The following is a 21,470-nucleotide window of genomic DNA, read 5'->3' on the forward strand; positions in this document are numbered from 1 at the left end:
GAGGTCGGCCAACCCGAGTCCGACCCTGATGTCCAGATCTTGAACCGGGATGATGGAATGGTAGATGCGGTACCCCTTCAGACTTGACCTCCTTCACCCCGAGATACTGCTACTGGGGAGTCTTTGGATCCTTTATAATTTTTCTTTGATGTATTGTGTATAGCCTGGTCTATGGGCTTTTGGACTCTTTATTTTATAGTTTGTGACTTTGACTTGGGTATTTTGGTTTGCAACTCTGTGTAGAAAAACAAAGTAGCTTTTTGAGCTTTTTGAGGTCGACTCTTAGGTGGCCTCTTGAGCCTTTTATCATAATAGCTTTGTTCCTTCGCGATATGCTTGTTTGCAGCGTTGTTTAACATTTTTCAGGAATCCTTAGAATGTTGGACTCTTGTTGTCCGACCTCTTTCGATGGCTTTTACTCTCTGCCTTAGTCAGACAAGGTCTCTGAGGCTAGCTCTATTCGACTTATTCTTCTTTGCATTCTTTGATAGAATACTTGTAGATTGATTTTATGGCTTTCTAGGTCCGATTTGAATCCCTTATAGCGCGTGCTTTCTGTCGGCCGACTTCTTTCGTGTAGTCTTTGTAATAATCCCTTGAGATTTACTTTTATAACTATGTCGCTTTGATTTGGCTTAGGTCGACTTCTTCATCTCGGTCTGTTTGAAGTTATTTCTAGTAATCCATTCTATTCGGACCTTGTCCGGTCTCTTTTATGGATTACTTTTTATAACTTTTGTAGTTTTGTCGGGCCGACTTTATCATGTCGGTTCCTTCTAAGTTATTTTCAGTAATCCATATTATTTAGACCTTTGTCAGGTCTCTTTATGGATTACTTTTTATAACTTTTATAGTTTTGTCGGGCCGACTTCATCATGTCGGTCCCTTCTAAGTTATTTCTAGTAATCCTCTTTCTTAGGGCTGGCCATGCCTCTTTCTAGGGATTACTTTTTAAAACTTTTGTTGTTGTAGTCGACTGGTCCGACTTTTTTACGTCGGTTCGTCTTTAAGTTATTTCTAGCAATCCATTTTTGTTGAGGCCTCGTCAGGTCTCTTCCTATGGATTACTTTTGATAACTTCTTGCATTATTCTGTTTTTATCGCTTTTCATCTTGCCGATTTTGTAGAAATTGAGTTTGATCCTCGTTTGGTCGACCTTTGATGAATTCGGTTTTCATCTTCGTTGATCTTTATCGTGATCAAGCAGTGAATTGGGTTTTCACTTGTTGCCGATCTGTAGCTTTATAATCGGGCGATGAATTTTTTGCATTTCAGATTAATGCGTCTTGATAAAGAGGATTTGTAGAAAATCTGAAAAAACTTTATTCAAAATAGAAAATAAGCAAATATATACATGTGGGTGCTTTAGCCTTCTAAGTCAGGTAATTTATAGATCTTGGCTTGGCGCCTCATTAAAAAACCTTTTTAGGAAAAAGAGTGCACCTTATCCTAAGATCTTTATTACCTCCTAACTATAATACCTTCTTAGGTTGCAGGCGTGCCATGACCTTGGCAGCTCTCGCCCCTCGAGTTCAGACAGCCTGTAGTAGCCCTTTCCGAGTACTTCTATGACTCGGTAGGGTTCCTTCCAGTATGCCGCCAGCTTTTCCTCTCCAGGTCGACTTGTTCCGATATCATTTCAGATTAGGATGAGGTCGTTATTGGCAAAACTTTGATGTACTACTTTTTTATTGTACCTTGAGGCCATTCAACGTTTTAGCGCCTCCTCTTTGATCCGAGCTCTTTCCCGTATTTCTGAAAGTATGTCGAGCTCTTCTCTTTGAAGTTGGGAGTTGGCCTCTTCACTGTAAAAGATCCTTCTGGGGGACCCTTCTTCGACCTCTACTGGGATCATTGCCTCCATTCCATAAGCTAGTCGGAAGGGTGACTCCCCTGTTGTGGAGTGTGGAGTTGTCCGATATGCCCGTAGAACTTGTGGGAGCTCTTCGGCCCAGGCTCCCTTTGCATCCTGTAATCTCCGTTTTAGCCCGGCTAATATAACTTTATTGGCAGCTTCTGCCTGTCCATTGGCCTGGGGGTGTTCTATGAACATGAATTGGTGCTTTATTTTCAAGTAGGACACTAATTTTCTGAAGCCTGTGTCTGTGAATTGAGTGCCATTATCTGTGACAATGGAGTATGGAACCACAAACCTTGTGACAATGTTTCTATATAGGAATTTTCGACTTCTTTGAGCAGTGGCATTAGCTAGGAGATCTGCCTCAATCCATTTTGTGAAGTAGTCGACCCCTACAATGAGAAATTTTACTTGTCCTGATCCTTAGGGAAAAGGTCCCAGGAGGTCGAGTCCCCATTTTGCGAATGGCCAAGGTGAGGTTATGTTGATGAGCTCTTCTGGTGGGGCGATATGAAAGTTGGCATGTTTCTGACATGGTGGGCATGTCTTGATGAACTCGGTCGCTTCTTTTACCAAAGTTGGCCAAAAGAATCCGGCTCAGAGTACTTTCTTGGAGAGAGCTCGTGCTCCTAGATGATTACCACAGATGCCACTGTGTATTTCTTCTAAAACTTTCTTTGTGTTGGAAGTCGGCACACATTTTAACAAGGGTGTTGAAATCCCTCTCTTTTATAGAGTATTATTTATGATGGTGTAGTATTGTGCCTCCTGTTTTAACCTCTTTACCTCCTTTTTATCTGTGGGGAGTATCTCTGATTTGAGGTAGTTGATTATGGGAGCCATCCATCCTTGATCCTGACCTGTTATGGCTATAACCTTTTCTTCTTCCGAGATTGACGGGTTCTGTAGTATTTCCTAGATGAGGCTTCTATTGTTGCCCCCTGGTTTGGTGCTGGCTAGTTTTGAGAGTGCATCGACTCGAGCATTTTATTCCCAAGGTATGTGGCGGACCTCGTATTTCCCGAGTTGTCTGAGATGTTCCCTTGTTTTGTCCAAGTACTTTTTCATGGTGGGATCCTTGGCTTGGTAGCTTCCTACTATTTGTGAGGTGACTACTTGTGAGTCACTGAAGATGATAAGTTTTCGAGCTCCGACCTCCTTAGCCAGCTTCAACCAGCTAGTAATGCCTCATATTCAGCTTGGTTGTTTAAAGCAGAGAACCCAAATTTGAGAGAAAGTTTGATTTGGGTTCCCTGGTCACTTTCTATTATCACACCTGTGCCACTTCCGATTTTGTTTGAGGAGTCGTCTACGTAGAGATTTCTTTCTGTAGGGATTTTCGGGGTGTCAGTAAACTCTGCAATAAAGTCGGCCAGATACTGTGATTTGATGGCTGTCCAAGCTTCATATTGAAGGTTGAACTCGGACAACTCCACTGCCCACTATAATATTCTTTCTGCTAAATCAGTTTTCTGCAAAATGCCTTTTATGGGCTGGTTGGTCCGAACCTTGATTATGTGAGCTTGGAAATATGGATGAAGTCATCGAGATGTTAGTATGAGAGCATAGGCGAATTTTTCTATTTTTTGGTAGTTCAGTTTGGACCCTTGTAGTGCTTTGCTGATGAAGTAGATGGGTTGTTGTCCACTTTCATCTTATCTGACCAGTGCTGAGGCTACTGCCCGATTTCCTACTGTGAGGTATAATACAAGTGGTTCTCCTTCCCGTGGCCGAGTTAGAATAGGTGGTTGTCCCAGAAACTTTTTCAAATCCTGGAAGGCCTACTCGCACTCCGTTGTCCATTCAAACCTCTTTCCCTTCCTTAGAGTGGCCTAAAAGGGGAGAGATCTTATTGCTGCTCCAGCTAGGAATCTGGACAAGGCTGCCAATCTTCCATTGAGTTGTTGTACCTCTTTGACACAGGTCGGACTCTTCATGGCGAGTATAGCCCGGCATTTATCCGGATTTGCCTCAATTCCTCTTTGTGTGAGCATGAAACCCAAGAACTTGCCGACTTCTACTGCGAAGGTGCATTTTGCAGGGTTAAGTCCCATGCCATACTTTCTTATGGTATCGAATACTTGGGTGAGGTCGGATAGTAATGACACCTCGCTTGGTGTCTGTTCACACCCTGGTTCGAGCTATTCGATCCGGGATGATCAGCAATAAAGCGACTGACCTCTTCAGGTCAGGCTATCCGACCTCTTCTCAAAGAGCTCGGTTAAATCGACAGAAAAGCCCAGTAAAGGGCCCAAATAGAGGAACGCGACCCAAATCCAAAGGCAGTTCAAGCCTATAGAGATAAAGGCGGTTCCCTTGAAGATAAGCTGACCTCAACTCAAAGATAAAGATAAGATAAGATAACTAACTTATCTTATCTAAAAAGGTCACTCTACAACCATTATAAATACACTGGAGCACCCAGGTATAACTCATACTCTGATTCTACTAAAAACCTGTTTAATACCCATGCTAACTTAAGCATCGGAGTCTCTTGCAGGTACCCCCACCCTTCGGTGACCAAGGATCAGCAGTGCAACCAGTTTAACAAGTCGGACGCGACAGCTCCGGCCACCACCCACCAGCCGGATACGTCATCTCCGACCAGTACAGAAGATCTCATTCGAGATCGACCTACGGTTTCAGGTAACCCTCGGAACATTAGCGCCGTTGCTGGGGAATTTGGAAGTCATCCCATCACCATGGCGGACGACCATGACAACGACCATGACTCAGATCTAGAAGATTGAACACCGCATAAAAACGCGGGCAATACACTGAAAGATACCCCAGAATCTAACGGGGACAAAAACTCATCAAACCTGGGAGTGATTGAAGCACTTCAAGATCGTTTAAAGCAATTGGAAAAAGAAACCCAGTGCCAACGAGAAGTTGAGAAGGATCTACAAAGAGAGGTGAGGCGACGTCGATAATTAGAAGATAAACTTCTAAACCTCGAATCCGATCTCAACACCAAAACTACTCGGTTCATCCCTGAGGACAACTCACGCAAAGATCAAGATCCATTTACTAGGGAGATCATGAAAACAAAAATTTCTAAGGACTTCAAACTCCCAGATATGACTTTGTACGATGGCATTACAGATTCCAACTATCACCTCAGCAACTTCAGAAGCAGAATGTACCTCACTGACGCCTCTGACGCCGTTCACTGCAAAGCTTTTCCAACAACTCTCACGAAGACAGCAATCAGGTGGTTCGACAACCTACCTCCGAAGTCCATCTCAAGCTTTGACGACCTAGCCAAAAAAGTCCTTGCCAGATTCTCCATCCAAAAAGACAAGGCTAAGCACGCCCCCAGTCTACTAGGGATCAAGCAAGGAGATCGAGAAAGCCTTCGCAACTACATGGAAAGATTCAACAAAACGTGCCTAGATATATAAAGCTTGCCAACAGAGGCTGCTATCATGGGCCTCATCAACGACCTACGAGAGGGACCTTTTAGCCAATCTATATCAAAGAAATACCCCACATCTCTGGATGAGGTGCAAGAGCGGACAGAGAAGTACATCAACATGGAAGAAAATTCCCGACTTGGAGAAGCCTCAAAATCTGGTTTCACCTACCGAGATAAAGATAAAAAATCCAAGAAGAAGGAAGATCGAACGGGGGAAAAATCAAAAAGTATCATAATTACACCCCTCTTCGGGTGTCCCTTGTGGACATTTACAAAGAAGTCTGTAACACAGAAAAGATACCCACAGCTCTACCACTCAAAGGCAAAAGAGGAGGAGGAAATCAGAACGAATATTGTGAATATCATCGGGTCTGAGGACATTCTACCAACGAATGCTTCGACTTAAAAAACATCATAGAAAAATTAGTGAGAGAAGGAAAACTAGATCGGTATCTGGCCAATCGGACGAACCAAGCGATCACCTCGTACGCCAGAAAGACATGTCCATATGATACACGGAGGATTTGCAGGAGGAGGAATCTCCAAATCATCCCGCAAAAGATATCTCAAAAAAGTATATCATCTCGAAGGGAAGGAGGAAGCACCCGACATCCCTGCAATCACATTCACCAAAGAAGACGCATCCGATATCATCTCAGGACACGACGATCCCATGGTCATCACCATCATACTGGCAAACGCCAATCTCCACCGCACATTAATAGACCAAGGGAGCTCCGTCGACATCTTATTCAAAACTGCCTTCGACAAGCTCGGCTTAGAAGAAAAGGAGCTTAGAGCATACCCGAACAGCCTGTTCGGACTGGGAGATACCCCAGTACAACCACTGGGATACGTGTCACTACATACAACCTTCGGAAAAGAGAACCAATTTAGAACACTCAAGATAGACTACATCATGGTCAACGCGAGTTCAGCCTACAATGCCTTAATAGGTCGGACAACACTAAATCAACTTAGCGCAATAGTCTCAACTCCACATCTATGCATGAAATTCCCAACTATAGAAGGGATAGTTACGATAAAAGCAGATCAAAAGATAGCGCGCCGCTGTTATAACGAAAGTCTAAACCTAAGAGGCAGAGGAGAAGAGTTCCATACAATTGAGCTTGGTACATTTCAGAGACGAGAAGAACTCCATCCGCAGCCCGAAGGTGAAGTAAAAAAAGTTCAGATCGAAGACACCTCGGACAAAACAACTAATATTGGCTCGATCCTGAAAGGACACCCAAAAGAATTACTAGTACAGTTCTTACGAGATAATGTCGATCTCTTCGCATGGAAAGCTGCAGACATGCCAGGCATAGACCCCTAGCTAATGTGTCACAAGTTGGCGGTTTATCCAGGATCTCGGCTGGTATAGCAGAGATGAAGAAAACTTGGGCCAGAACGATCCTAAGCTGTAGAAGAACAGGTACAAGCACTACTGGAGGCCGGATTCATAAGAGAAGTCAAGTACCCACTATGGCTAGCTAACGTCGTTTTGGGGAAAAAATCAAATGGGAAGTGGCGAATGTGCACCGACTACACCGATCTCAACAAAGCCTGCCCAAAAGACCCTTACCCACTCCCAAGTATCGACGCTCTGGTAGATGTCTCATCCGGATATAGATACCTCTCGTTTATGGATGCATATTCTGGATACAACCAAATCCCCATGTATCCACCAGATCAAGAAAAGACCTCGTTTTTAACACCAAAAGCAAATTACTGCTACATTGTGATGCTTTTCGGTCTCAAGAATGCGGGAGCTACTTATTAAAGGCTAATGAATAAAGTCTTTTCAGATCATATCGGAAAAATCATGGAAGTCTACGTGGATGACATGTTAATAAAGACACAAAGTGAAGAGACGTTATTGTCTGACCTGGCCCAAGTATTCGACACTATAAGGAAGCATGACATGCGACTCAATCCTGCAAAATGCACCTTTGCAGTAGAAGCGGGTAAATTCTTGGCTTTCATGCTCACACAAAGAGGAATTGAAGCAAATCCAGACAAATGCCAGGCCATACTCAACATGAAGAGCCCAACTTGTGTCAGAGAGGTACAACAACTTAACGGGAGATTGGCAGCCTTATTCAGATTCTTAGCAGGATCAGCGATAAGATCTCTCTCCTTCTATGCCACTTTACAGAAAGGAAAGAAGTTCGAATGGACAATGGAATGCGAGCAAGCCTTCCAGGATTTCAAAAGTTTCCTGGGACGACCACCTATCCTAACTCGACCACGAGAGGAAGAACCACTCGTATTGTACCTTACGGTAGGAAGTCGGGCAGTAGCCTCAGCATTGGTTCGAGAGGACGACAAAGGGCAACAACCTGTATACTTCATTAGTAAAGCACTGCAGGGATCCGGGCTGAACTACCAAAAAATAGAAAAGTTTGCCTATTCTCTCATACTGACATCTCGACGACTTCGCCCGTACTTCCAGGCTCACACCATTAAGGTTCGGAACGACCAGCCCATAAAAGGGATATTGCAGAAGACAGATCTAGCAGGCAGAATTTTACAATGGGCAGTCGAGTTATCCGAGTTTGACCTCCAATATGAAGCTCAGACAGCCATCAAATCACAGTACTTGGCCGACTTCATTGCAGAATTCACAGATACCCTGGAAACCCCCACAGAATGGAATCTCTACGTGAACGGTTCTTCGAATAAGACTGGAAGTGGCGCAGGTGTGATAATAGAAAGCAACCAAAGAACCCAAGTTGAGCTTTCCCTCAAATTTGGGTTCCCGGCCTCAAACAACCAGGCCGAATATGAAGCGTTACTAGCTGGTTTGAAGCTGGCTAAGGAGGTTGGAGCTCAAAAACTCAACATCTTCAGCGATTCACAAGTAGTCACCTCACAAATAACAGGGAGCTACCAAGCCAAAGATCCCACCATGAAAAAGTACTTGGATAAAACCAAGGAACAGCTCGGACAACTCGGGGAATATAAGATCTGCCACATACCCCGCGAACAAAATTCCCGAGCTGACGCACTCTCAAAACTAGCCAGCACCAAACCAGGGGGCAACAATAGAAGCCTCATCCAGGAAATGCTACAGAACCCGTCAATCTCGGAAGAGGAAAAAGTTCTAGCCATAACAAGTCAGGATCAAGGATGGATGACCCCCATAATTAATTACCTCAAAACAGAAACACTCCCCACAGATAAAAAGGAGGCAAAGAGGTTAAAACGGGAGGCTCAGTATTACACTATCATAAACAACACCCTATATAAAAGAGGGATTTCAATACCACTATTAAAATGTGTGCCGACCCCCAACACAAGGGAAGTTTTAGAAGAAGTACACAGTGGCATTTGTGGTAATCATCTCGGAGCACAAGCTCTCACCAAAGAAGTACTCCGGGCGGGATTTTATTGGCCAACTCTACAAAAGGAAGCTACATAGTTTGTAAGGACATGCCCACCATACCAGAAACATGCCAACTTTCACATCGCCCCGCCAGAAGAGCTCATCAGCGTAATCTCACCTTGGCCATTTGCAAAATGGGGACTCGATCTTCTCGGACCCTTCCCCCAAGGATCGGGATAAGTTAAATTTCTTATAGTAGGGGTAGACTATTTCACAAAGTGGATCGAGGCAGAGCCCCTAGCCAACGCCAACGCCACTGCTCAAAGAAGCCAGAAGTTCCTATATAGGAACATTGTCACAAGGTTCGGGGTTCCATACTCCATCACCACAGACAATGGCACTCAATTCACAGATGCAGGCTTCAGAAAATTAGTAGCCGACTTGAACATAAAACACCAGTTCACCTCCGTCGAACATCCTCAAGCCAATGGATAGGCCGAAGCTGCCAACAAAGTCATATTGGCTGGGTTAAAACGGAGATTACAAGACGCAAGGGGAGCTTGGGCTGAAGATCTTCCACAAGTTCTATGGGCATATCGAACGACGCCACATTCCACCACAAAGGAATCACCCTTCCGATTAGCATACGGAACGGAAGCAATGATCCTGGTAGAGATCGAGGAAGGGTCGCCTAGAGTGGTTCATTACAATGAGGAAGCCAACTCCCAACTTCAAAATGAAGAGCTCGACCTACTTTCTGAAATCCAAGAAAGAGCTCGGATCAGGGAAGAAGCACTAAAACGTCAAATGGCTTCCAGATATAATCAAAAGGTAGTGCCAAGAGATTTCATTGAGAATGATCTCATCCTAATCCGAAATGATATTGGAACAACTCGACCCAGAGAAGGAAAGCTGGCAGCAAACTGGAAAGGACCCTACCGAGTTATAGAAGTACTTGGGAAGGGCTACTACAGACTGTCCGAACTCGATGGACGAGAGCTTCCCAGATCATGGCACACTTGCAACCTAAGAATGTACTATAGCTAGAGAAGGTAAAAGATCTCATCATAGGATGCACTCTTTTTCCTGAAAAGGTTTTTTAATGAGGCACCAAGTTGAGATTCAGAAATTATCCAACTTAAAAGGATGAAAAACTCCCGTATGTATATATTTGCACTTTCTTTTAAATAAAATATATTTTAGATATTCTACAAATTCTCAAGACGCATTAATCTAAAGCATTCATCGTCCGATTATAAAGCAACAGATCGGCAGAAAGTGAAAAACAGATTCACAGCGCGATCACGATAAAGACCAATAGAGATGAAAGCGTGATTCATCTAAAGGTCGACCAAATAAAGATAGAAACCACCTTCTACAAATCGGCAAAGATGAAAGCAGAATAATGCAAGAAGTTATCAAAAGTGATCCGGAAAAAGAACCTGACGAGGTTTTATGGATTGCTAAATAATAACTGAAAGACTGGCCGACATTAAGAAGTCGGACCAAGTCAACCCAAGTTATAAGTAAACCCTGGAAAGAGGTCTGGCCAACCCTATTAAAGAGGATTACTTTAACTTAGAAGGGCCCGACATGACAAAGTCGGCCCAAAACATAAAGTTATAGAAGTAATCCCTGAAAGAGACCTGAACAAGGTCCAAGAAAGAGGATTACAAAAATAACTTAGAAGGGCCCGACATGACAAAGTCGGCCCAAAACATAAAGTTATAGAAGTAATCCCTGAAAGAGATCTGAACAAGGTCCAAGAAAGAGGATTACAAAAATAACTTAGAAGGGCCTGACATGACAAAGTCGGCTCAAAACATAAAGTTATAAAAGTAATCCCTGAAAGAGACTTGACAAGGGTCCAAGAAAGAGGATTACAAAATAACTTAGAAGAGATCGACATGACGAAGTCGGTCTCCTACAACAAACAAGTTATAAAAGTAATCCCTGAAAGAGACCTGACAAGGATCCAAGAAAGAGGATTACAAAAATAACTTGGAAAAGACGACGCAAAGAAGTCGGTCTCCCACAAACAAGTTATAAAAGTAGTCCCTGAAAGAGACTTGACAAAGGTCCAAAAAAGAGGACTACAAAAATAACTAGAAAGAGGACCAACGTAAAGAAATCGGTTAGGGATTGCTATAAATAAATACAAGAGCGAGAAAACCGAAATACAAGTTGGATCCACACATCCACAACCTCAAAGGATCCAAGCTACAAGCAATAAGTACAAAGCAATCCAAAGAGGTCGAGCAACAAGGCTCCAACATTCTCAAAACCCAGAAAGGTGCCAAGACAAGTGCAAACAAGCATGATATAAAATACAATATTATAACAAGCCTCAGGGTCAGGCCCAAAAGCTTGAAAGCTACTTGTTGTTTTTTCAAAATAAAAAGTTGCTAAACAAGAAACCTGAAGGAGTATCAACAGTCAGCAAAATACTCAAACTACAAAATAAAGAGTTTAAAAGCCCACAAGATGGGCTATCTACACAAATATCCAGGAAAATTCAGCTAAAATTAGAAGACTTTTCGGCAGCATCAGTCTGGGGTAAAGGAGGGCGAGCCTGGAGAGGCACTGCATCCACCGTACCGTCGTCCCTATTCAGAATTTGACAATCAGGATCTAATTCTGGACGAGCAATCCCAGCAGGAGGAACTATAGAGGTCGACACTTTAGCAACAGGCGCAGAGGGAGGTTCGACATCATCATCATCTTGGTCGTCGGGGACAATCTTACCATTCCTTACAATGTTGTCCAAGCTAAAGAGAGTAAGATCAACCTCAGGAGCAAGAACTTGAACCTACTCCTTCAAATTATCATAAGCAGCGTTCACGCTGTCGACGAGGTGACCTTGGAGCTCGGAGTAGTCAACTCGGGCAGACTCCAACTCCTCCCTCAGACGTATCACCTCCCGATAAGATGTGACATAACTATCTTTATGCCTCAACGCAGTGTCCTCGGCCAATCTCACAGAAGCCGCCAGGGCAAGAGAGCTAGCCTTTTTGTTCTCCAGATCCTTCTCCAGTTTGGCTACTTTCACCTCAAGCTCCTCCTTCAAACCCTTCATCCGATCAAACTCTTGTTTGGCCTCCTCCATGAAGGCTTTGGTGGCATGGAGAGGAAGATTTTGAGCAGTCCAATACAGGGCAGCCCCCATATAGGCCATCTTGATGCTGCTCCGAGTTATAAAATCTAAATGGCGAAGGAGCGAAACATCATCCATGGGGAGGGCACCATAAGGACTGATCTGTTAGTCAACAAACTCCACCGCATCAAAGTCAGGAGTGTCAAGGTTGAAAGGCTCAATTGTTTTTTGTTTTTTGTTGGGAGGAGCACCAGAAGTAGCGACAGAAGTCTGTGGAGGGTCAGCCAGACGAACTCGAGGAGTGGGGATCACCTTCATCGGCCCAGGAGAACTCGGCACGGGCGGCTCCACCGGAACTTGAGAAGATCCCTCTCCCGCCACCTTGGCCGAGATATTTTGAGCACCTGCAGCCTTCCTTGCCTTCTTGAAGGCCTTCATGGAATCGTTGTTTCGACATCTCTGGAAATACAGAATCGACCACAGTAATGGGTTACAATCACAAAAAGAAGAAGCAAACTAAAAAGCAAGTATAGAAACAAGTCAAACAGTACCCAAAGCAGTTCGAACCGAAGATGGATCACTCAAATATCTTTTTGTATCAAGATGGGGTGGTTCCCCCCCATGAATCTTCAAGAACAATTACAAAAGCCCGCTCAACCTCATCAAGCATCTCCCATGTATAGCGAGACACTCTCACATTCTTCTGCCACTCTAGAGGGAAAGCAGGCTCGTCATTCTCATCAAGAAAAAATGGGCAGACCCCCTCAATAGCACAGACTCTAAAGAAATAATTCTTAAAGTCCTTAAAAGACTCATCGTACATGGCAAAAACTTTATGACCCTGGGCAGACCTGAAAGAAACTCAGGAAGCTTTCTTTTTGGAAGAACCTCCAGGCTTGGCAGAAATAAAAAGATCAAGGAAAAGAGCTTGAGAAGGTGTTACGCCTAACTCTTGGCAAAGCAGCTGAAAGATCTTGATAAAACCCCAGGAATTTGGATGAAGCTGGGATGGGGCAATGTTACACGACCACAACAAGTCGGTCTCAAAAGCAGTAAACGGAAAAGTAATGTCCAAGTGGCTGAAGAAATATTCATAGGCATAGAAGAAGGGACGCACCCCCTCGACCGAAGTAGGAAAACAAACCTTCTCGTCAGAGTCGGGCGCTACAAGCTCATAATCCCTCTCCCGAGTACTGCTACCACAAACCCTATGACGTTTCCTCAACTCTACATAAAATTCGGCATCCACCACAGAGACACACATTAAGACAAGGGAGTCCATCCAATCGGACATCTCCTCAGGAACTTTAGAAGATATCTCTACAATGTTATTACGAGAAGACATGAGGCCAACTAATCCTACAAATAAGAAAAGAAGATTGAATTACTAAAAAACATCTCGGACGAGGGGCAAAACAACTCGACTAATATGATCCAGACAAACAAACAGAAAAGGAAAACCCCAAGACTCAAGCCAAAGTCCTGGGGCATCCTTTGGAGGCAGTAACAAAGCAAGGTTTCAGGAAAAATCTACAGCTTACGTCCCGACAACTCTCAAACAAGAAAAGAAGATTTCAAATAACAAACATTTCGAAAAAGAAAGTCAAAACACAAAAAGTCATCAAAGCCACTATCTTTTTACAGTGTATCAGCAAAAAACATCACCAACATCAAACATGCCAAGCGAAAATCGTCAAAGGCACAACCTTTTTTCAGAATCAAACAAAACCATCATCAAAAGCACAAACAGAAACGGTGATAACATGCAAAAGCCCTAAAATCATCAAACAACAGAAAAGACGAAAAGGTTCATGCAAAAAGGCGAAGAAACTCCCAGAACACACATTACAACAGCAATCAGGCACAGCAAAAGTAGAAAGATCCAAACTTTCTCTAAAATCAAAACTTTCTCAAAATCAGACAAGAAAATGACGTGGAAAATAGAAAGGAAGACAAACCAACCTGAACGAAGAAAGAAGCTTCAAAGGGATTGAAGAGGAAAAAATGGAAAGAATCGCCAAATGATGCTGCAACGCGAGAAAGGCAAAATGCAGGCGAAAACAAAAGTGAGAAAGTGAAGGGAGAAGTTACGAAGAAAGACGAAGAAGAGAAACCGTTTTTTGATTGCAAAAATTCAAAATAAAGCCAAGGGAAACGGGGCAATTAATACCAATTAATGAAGGTATTAAACCCTCGCACGTTCCCAAGAACAAAGCGCTGATATAAAAGCGCGGGCTTTTAGAGGAAGGCATTCCACATTCAAAAAAGGTTCTACAAAGAAAGGAATCGACAAAATGCTCGAGTTCGGCTTCACTAGAGAAAGATCGAAGTTAAGGACTCAACCTCAAAGTAGAAGACCGAGCTCAAGCAGGGGCACTGTTCACACCCTGGTTCGAGCTATTCGATCCGAGATGATCAGCAATAAAGCGACCGACCTCTTCAGGTCAGGCTATCCGACCTCTTCTCAAAGAGCTCGGTCAAATCGACAGAAAAGCCCAGTAAAGGGCCCAAATAGAGGAACACAACCCAAATCCAAAGGCAGTTCAAGCCTATAGAGATAAAGGCAGTTCCCTTGAAGATAAGCTGACCTCAACTCAAAGATAAAGATAAGATAAGATAACTAACTTATCTTATCTAAAAAGGTCACTCTACAACCATTATAAATACACTGGAGCACCCAGGTATAACTCATACTCTGATTCTATTAAAAACCTGTTTAATACCCATGCTAACTTAAGCATCGGAGTCTTTTGCAGGTACCCCCATCCTCCGGTGACCAAGGATCAACAGTGCAACCAGTTCAACAAGTTGGACGCGACAGCTCCGGCCACCACCCACCAGCCGGATACGTCATCTCCGACCAGTACAGAAGATCTCGTCTGAGATCGACCTACAGTTTCAGGTAACCCTCGAAACAGTGTCTTTACTAACATGTCATCCACGTACACCTCCATGATTTTCCCGACATGATCTGCAAAGACTTTATTCATTAATCTTTGATAAGTGGCTCCTGCGTTTTTTAGTCCAAATGGCATGATGATGTAGCAGTAGTTTGCTCTTGGGGTTAAGAATGAGGTTTTTTTTTATTAGGTGGGTACATCGGGATTTTATTGTATCCCGAATAGGCATCCATAAATGAGAGGTATTTGTATCCAGAAGAGGCATCTACCTGAGTGTCGATACTTGGGAGTGGATAAGGATCCTTTGGGCAAGCTTTGTTGAGATCGGTGTAATCAGTGCACATCCGCCACTTCCCATTTGATTTTTTCACCAAGACGACGTTGGCTAGCCATAGTGGGTACTTGACTTCTCTTATGAATCCTGCCTCTAGTAGAGCTTGTACCTGTTCTTCCACGGCTTGGGATCGTTCTAGTCCGAGCTTTCTACGTCTTTGTTGTACGGGCCAAGATCATGGGTATACGGCCAGTTTGTGGCACATTAGCTTAGGGTCTATGCCCGGCATGTCTGCAGCCTTCCATGCGAAGAGGTCGACATTATCTCTTAAGAACTGTATGAGGGACTTCTTTACGTCTTCTCTTAGGATTGTACCAATATTGGTTGTTTTATCTGGGACATCTCTGATCTGGACTCTTTCTATCTCACCCTCAGGTTGTGGACGAATTTCTTCCCACCCTCGAACTCCCCCGAGTTCGATTGTGTGGATTTTTTCTCTTTTGCCTCTGAGGTTCAGACTTTCGTTGTAACAGTGGCGCACAGTTTTTTGGTCTGCTTTTATCATTGCGATCCCTTCTGTGGTTGGGATCTTAATGCACAGATGTGGAGTCGAGACCACAGCGCCGAGCTGATTTAACTTTGTCCGACCTATCAGGGCATTGTAGGCTGAACTCACGTCGTCCACGATGTAGTCTATGTTGAGTGTTTTTAACCGATTTCTCTTTCCAAAGGTTGTGTGCAGCGAGATGTATCCCAGTGGTTGGATTGGAGTGTCTCCTAGCCCAAATAGACTGTTCGGATATGCTCTGAGTTCTTTTTCCTCTAGGTCGAGTTTGTCGAAGGCGGTTTTGAATAGGATGCAGTCGAGCTTCCCTGGTCTACTAGTGTGCGGTAGAGATTAGCGTTGGCCAATATGATAGTGATGACCATGGGATCGTCATGTCCCGAGATGACGCCGGCTGCGTCTTCATTAGTGAAAGTGATAGTGGGGAGGTCGGGTGCTTCTTCCCCTCCCTCGATATGGTATACTTCTTTGAGATGTCTTTTGCGGGATGACTTGGAGATTCCTCCTCCCGCAAATCCTCCGTGTATCATGTGGACATGTCTCTCCGGGGTACGAGGTGGTCGTTCAGTCTGTCCGACCTCTTCGTCCCTTTTTCGTTTTCTTGGCTCATCTGATTTGCTGGCTAAGTACCGATCTAGTCTCCCATCTCTTACCAATTTCTCTGTGACATTCTTCAAATCGAAGCACTCGTTGGTGGGATGTCCATAGATTCGGTGGTATTCACAGTATTCTATCTGATTTCCTCCTTATTTCTTGCTTTTGAGTGGACGAGGGTGGAGGTATTTTTTCAGTATGGCATACCTCTCGATAGATATCTACAAGAGATACATAAAGAGGGGTGTAATTGTGGTATTTCTTGATCTTTTCTCCATGCTGATCTTCTTTTTTCTTGGATTCTTTATCCTTATCTCGAGAGGAGTAGGAGAATCCAGACTTTGAGGTCTCTCCTAGGCGAGAGTTTTCCTCCATGTTGATGTATTTCTCTGCTCGTTCTTGCACTTCATTTAGAGATGTGGGATGTTTTTTCGATATGGAGTGACTAAAAGGTCCCTCTCGCAAGCCATTGATGAGACCCATAATGGCTGCTTCTATTGGCAGACTTTGTATATTCAGACATGCTTTGTTCAATCTTTCCATGTAGCTGCGAAGTCTTTCTCGATCTCCTTACTTGATCCCTAATAGACTTGGGGCATATTTAGTTTTGTCCTTCTGGATGGAGAATCTGGCTAGAAATTTTTTGGCTAAGTCGTCAGAGCTTGAGATGGACCTAGGGGGCAGATTATCGAACCATTTAATTGCTGTCTTCGTCAAGGTAGTCGGGAAGGCTTTACATCGAATTGCATCTGAGGCGTCGGTGAGATACATTCTACTTCTAAAATTACTAAGATGATGGCTGGGATCTGATGTGCCATCGTACGGAGTCATGTCAGGAGATTTAAAGTCTTTTTGGGATTTTGGCCTTCATGATCACTTTGGTGAATGGGTCTTGGTCCTTGCGGGGGCTATCTTCGTGGCTAAATTGAGTAGTTTTTGCTTTGAGATCGGCTTCAAGTTTTAGGAGCTTGTCTTCTAATTCTCGGCGTCGTCTAGCTTTCCTTCGTAGGTCTCTCTCAGTTTCTCGTTGATATTCGACCTCTTTTTTGAGTTGTTTTAGGCGATCTTGCAGTGCCTTCATAACTCCTGTGTTTGGCGAATTCTTGTCTTTGTTAGGCAGATTAGTATCGTCTGGTGTGGTATCCGCGTTCTTATGCAATGTCCTGTTTTCCAAATCAGAGTTGTGATCGTTGTCCATGTTGTCCGTCATGATAATGGGATGACTTCCAGGTCCTCGGCAACGGCGCCAATGTTTCGAGGGTTACCTGAAACTGTAGATGGATCTCGGAAGAGATCTTTTGTACTAGTCGGCAATGACGTGTCCGGCTTGTGGGTGGTGGCCGGAGCAGTCGTGTCCGATTTGTTGAACTGGCGATCCTGCTGATCCTTTGTCACCGGAGGGTGGTGGTACCTGCAAGGGACTCCCATGCTTAAATTAGCAAGGGTATTAAGCAAGTATTTTTTGTAGAATCGGAGTATGAATTATACTTGGATGCTCCAGTGTATTTATAGTAGTGAGGAGTGATCTTGAGATAAGATAGTTATCTTATCTTATCTTTGAGTGAAGTCATCTTTATCTTTAAGGGAACCGCCCTTATCCTTCTAGGTTTTGGGCTACCTTTGGATATGGGTCGTGTCCCTTTACTTGGGCCTGAGTTGGGCCTCTATTGTCGCTTTGTTACTTGGGCCTGATTTGGGCCTCTATTGTCACTTTGGCCGACCTCTTTGAGAAGAAATCGGGGATTCCAGACTTGAACAGGTCGGTCACTTTGTCTTCAAGCAGCCCGAGTCGTACAGCTCGACCCAGGATATGAACACCTTTCTTTTGAAGAAATTCACTAAGATTTTTATTAAAATATTCAGTGCTATTATCACTTCTTAATATGAAATTTTTATGTCAAATTGTGTTTCTACCATTGTTGAAAAATACTGAAAAATTTTTAAAACCTCAGATTTTTCATGCATGAGATAGATCCAACATAGTCGTGTGTGGTCATCGATAAAAGTTACAAACCATTTTTTACAAATTGAGTTGTTATTTTCGGTGGACCCCATACATCACTATGAATCAAGGGAAAAGGTTTAGATGCATGATAAGGTTGAGAGTAATAAGGAGCTCTATAACTCTTTGAACGAATACAACTTTCACATTTAAGTAAGAAAGAATCAATATTCGTAAACAAACTTGGAAATAAATGTTTGAGATATGGAAAACGATGGTATCCTAATCTATTGTGCCAAAGCATTATTTGGTCCTTTATAGGTATAAAACTTATACCACTAAATCCTTGAGCTATTTTATCCTCCGAAATATCCTCAAAATGATAAAGCCCATCCATCATCTTAGCACTGCCAATCATTTTCCCCGAGGTCCGGTCCTGAAAAATACCATAAGTGTCAAAGAATGTCACAGCACAATTAGAATCCTTGCAGATTTTACTAATAGAGAGGAGATTACAAGAAAGCTTTGGTACATGTAGGACATTTCTTAAGTCAATATTTTTGGACAGTTTAATTGTACCTTTTCTCGCAATAGATGAAAAACTACCATCAGCAACTTTAATTTTCTCATTTTCAAAGCAAGGAGAATAAGTTTTAAATAAAGGGGAGAGACTGGTCATATGGTCAGATGCACCTGAATCGACAATCCATGGTGCATTCAAGTTTGAGGTGCAGTTAAGGGACATAGGAATACTAAAATTACCTGTTTGAACCAAAGAACCACTAGGAGTATTAGACATAGAACTGGAATTTAACAGCCTTATGAGCTGCTCAACCTGTTCCTTACTCAATGATGATTTTTCAGCCTCATGAGCAGTTGGGGTAGAGCGTATTTTGGGACCAGGTTTGCTGTCTTTAAGATGTGCTGATTTTCCATTAATCTTCTAGCAGGTTTCTTGGGTGTGACGAGGTTTATTGCAGTAGTCACACCAAAGATTGGAGGGGTGCTTCTGATTTGAGGAACTTTTAAGTGTAGCAGGTGCCACTAAGAGTGCATTAGACTCCAAAGAAGTATGTTCAGTCTTGCCTTTTCCCATCATCATAGCTCTACGAGTTTCCTCTCTTCTAACTTCGGCAAATACTTCTCCAATTGAGGGTAGGATTGCTCTTCCAATAATTCTGCCACGAACTTCATCTAGCTCCACGTTGAGGCCTACAAGAAACTGGAATATCCTCCCTTCTTCCACTATTTGTTGGTGGTGTTTGGCATCAGCGGCTGAATTCCACTTGTAGTTATTGAAGTGGTCAAGATCCTGCCACACCCGCTTCAATGTGTGGAAATATTTGGTGACATTGTCACTCCCTTGTTGAATTTCTCTAGTTTTTAGAGTAAGTTCATAAATTTGGGATTTATTCCCAAGATCAGAGTATATCTCTTTGACACTATCCCACAATTCTTTGGCAGTGGTATAGTACATGTAGTTACTACTGATATCCTCCTCCATTGAGTTCACCAGCTATGTCATCACCCTAAAATTTTTGGTATCCCACACATTATATTGTGGGTCAGTGATGTTAGGCTGGCTTCACTCACCGGTGAGATATCCAATCTTTCCTCTTCCACGGATATACATCTAAACTGATTGCGACCACCTAAAGTAGTTTGACCCATTGAGTCGAAATGTGGTGATATGAACTGAATGGGAGTCACCAGTAACTAGTACCCATTGCTCAGATTTTAAATCTGATGGAGTAGGAGTGGTGTTCTCCTTCTGTTCAGGGATTAATGACTGAGGAACTGTCAGTCATAACTATAAATCAGAGACATAGTGCAGAGATCCTGCTCTGATCCCAAGTTAAAGTGTTTGAATATATCTTATTATCAAATGTACAGGGAATCAACCTCTTTATAGAGGAATTACAGAAATAGAAATAACTATAAAAGAGGAAAGAAGAAAAAAATACTAGCCTAAAATAAAGAAAAGATTTCTAATCATAAAATCCCTAAAATTAAGCTAAACCAATAAAGAAAAAGATTTATAAGTAATTCTATTTACATAAAAGATTCATGAAAGGAATAAGGAATCTGATTTTGATTTGATCTAGTCAACAGCATTGATGTTGTTGCTAGGCTCTGAATGTTTGTTTTGGGTGGTTGTTGGGTGATTATGTATCCATGATACTTGTTGGGTGATTAAATTGGATACCTTTCAACTATAGTCTTGTCTTTTTTTCAGTGTTATGTATGGAATATTTTAATCCTTAAACAAGTGGTTGATATTATTATTGTAAATTTAGTTAAGGCATTATGAATACTGCATGCTAAAAAATACTGTAAAAATATAACAAGTTTGATATTATTGTAAATTTAATATTATTATACATACTATCTGATAGCCAATCACATCCACTATATTAGTTCAAATGCTTGATGAGTGTTTTGTGTCTTATCATGATATTTTAATAGTTTGTAGTAGTTTTATTGAATGAACGAACTTAGAGACTTTGATCATTCGATTCATCTAACTTGCACATTAATTTTAGAAAATCCAATGCTTAGTGATATGGTATTTTTAAAAATACAAGCACCTAGACAATAAATTATAGATAAACTAGAACTCATTATTTTAAAATTGGATATCATATATTATTACTTTTACTTTTATCTCTTCAGAGTACTCATAGATTTTTTATTTGATATAATTTCTCTATGAATTGTCTTAAGGATGAATATCTCACCTATTTAAGTTTGATATGCTGCTTTCTCCAAAGTGTATGTAGCAGATTAGGAAAGAGAATAATGTCTCATGTAGTTGCTTTTTTTTTTGTTCTGTTAATTTTGTAGATAATACCTCATAGAAGATAGAAAATTGGGTGGTGCCAAGGGAAAAAAAGTAGTGACCTGAACATAATTATATCATGCCTATTAGAGTTACTTATATCGTTTATTTTTAATTTCTTACCCTTTTCTTATGGGATGACCTTATCTACTTTATTTAATTCTGTGTGGGTTAAGATGATATCACTCTTTTCGATAAGGACTAAGGACCAAATTATGCAATTGAAGCTCTAACTCAACAGCCTCACTAAGTTGGTGGAAAATTTAACATGAATGAAAATACATACCAGCTTCAAAATTCAACAGAAAATAATTTTTCCAAGGACTTCTTAGCCAGTGGTGCATCAACATATGGATCCATGGGAATCAGTAACCAACATAAAGGTTGCAATTCATATAAAGCACTGCTAATCATGTTTGATTAATTTTGGAATAACTTGTTTGATTATCATTTTCTTTTCATTGATATTGATATTAAGCACACTGGTAATTTTTAATAGCACTGAAAGTGTTAGAACTGAAATTTTTTAGTGTCAAATGCTGAATATATGCAGTATTAATTTTGAGTGGTTGAAGTCTTTCTTTTCTCACTTTAAGCATTAAGCTTGATTTGATGTGCATGCATTAAGTGCAGAAATCATTCACTTTTGTATTTTATT

The sequence above is a fragment of the Arachis hypogaea genome, chromosome 13 (assembly GCF_003086295.3).
Source record: "Arachis hypogaea cultivar Tifrunner chromosome 13, arahy.Tifrunner.gnm2.J5K5, whole genome shotgun sequence".
In the NCBI taxonomy this organism is placed as follows: domain Eukaryota; kingdom Viridiplantae; phylum Streptophyta; class Magnoliopsida; order Fabales; family Fabaceae; genus Arachis; species Arachis hypogaea.